Genomic DNA, 1,567 nt, shown 5'->3' with positions numbered 1-1,567 from the left:
GGGGTCCCCGTGCCCGCTGTGGTCACTGCTGGGAGATGCCCGCCTGTGTACTCGGGGCCACCCTGAGTCCAGCCCGGGGTCCCCGTGCCTGGTGCGGTCACTACTGGGAGATGCCCGCCTGTCTGCTTGGGGTCACCCTCTGAGTCCAGCCTGGGTTCAGCATTGCCCCCTCCCTGGCCCTGCCCACTGCTTGCCCGGCCTGTGGCTGGGTCTGCTCCTGCCCGCCAGCCTGGGCACTGTGCTCCTGTCTCGCTGCGTGGTCACTCACTGTGCCCTGAAGGCCCACGGAGCAGGCCCAGGACCTGTTTGCCAAGAGGCGGCGGTGCCTCTGGAGCTGGGGTCCTTCTGCTCCTCCTGGGACTTAGTGTCCACCCTTGGGCAGAGCGTGTCTGTTACAGAACTGGCCACACGGCCACGCCGGTCTGTCTGGCTCTGTCTGGACCCGTGGGCCAGCGGGCGCAGCATGAGTGCTGTGTTGTGTTTGGAGTGGACACGAGATTGCCCTCTGCGTTGGGGAGGGCGAGGTGCCCTGGCAGAGGGGCCGCTGCCCTGTGCTGCGCCCCTGTGGGTTTTGGCCCCGGGATCAGCACTGCGGGGGGGCCGCGGAGGGACAGACTGGGCGGCTGATGCCTGCGGCGTCTTCCTGTGGTTCCGCGCTGAGCGCACGTGCAGGTGGTACGGGGCTCGGGAGACTTGGCCCGGTCTCCACCTGCAGCCGCTGGGCACGAGCTTGCCCACAGGCTGGCCGGCGCGGTGCCGCTGGCCCGAGACCACGCCCTGAGGGCGCCGCCGTGGCGCCAGTGTGTGGGGCTCCTGTTCCCGCACTTCACGCGGGGGCTTCCTCTCGCCTTCCGCGTGGGTGAGGGGTGTGAGCAGCCGGGCTCCACGGAGGCCCACGCGTGGGTGGGGCGGTGCGGGTCCCACCGGGCCCGGGCCACGCCCCTCGGTCCTCGTGGCGCCCAGCGCCCCGGCGGAGGGGCGGGGTGGACGGCCAGAGCCTCCCACGGGGCCGGTGTCCTTCCGTCCGGGGCGACTGTGGGCCGGCGGTCCTCCGTGTCTGTGTCATGTGGCCGTGACGGTGCGGCGCTGGAGGGGGGGGCGCTGTGTGTCGGGAGCGCTGGGGGGCGGGGGGCCGAAGGAAGTGACTCAGAGGCAGCTGCAGGAGCCGTGCAAACAAATCCCCCGGCCTGAGTCTGCCACCCGGCTTCTCTCCCAGCCAGACTGTTTTGTTAGGCCCGAGATCCCCAACTTTGCGTCGCGCCCCGCAGGTGTTTATGGTTTGTGAGCCTCGCTCTGGCTTGCTTTAACTACTGATTCGGGCTGGTCGTGTTTCTCGAGCTTCAGACAACCCGCGCCCCCAGCCCCCAGCCTGGGAGTCCTGCCCTGAAGTGGCTGGGTTTGGCAAAGCGGCGCTGGCTTAGCTGTTTCTAAAACCCAGGGCTTGGGGTTCTGCGCCCGCCCCGAGACGCAGAGGGCCGGCTGCAGACGGCCTCTCTGGTCTCCGCAGCGTGTCTCTCCCGGGCAGGGCCGCGTGCCAGGCTCTGCGGGCTGCCCGGGCTGCCCGGGC

The sequence above is a fragment of the Condylura cristata genome, unplaced genomic scaffold, assembly GCF_000260355.1.
Source record: "Condylura cristata isolate star-nosed mole 26May11 unplaced genomic scaffold, ConCri1.0 scaffold00002, whole genome shotgun sequence".
NCBI lineage: Eukaryota > Metazoa > Chordata > Mammalia > Eulipotyphla > Talpidae > Condylura > Condylura cristata.
Note: the sequence above shows the minus strand (reverse complement) of the source record.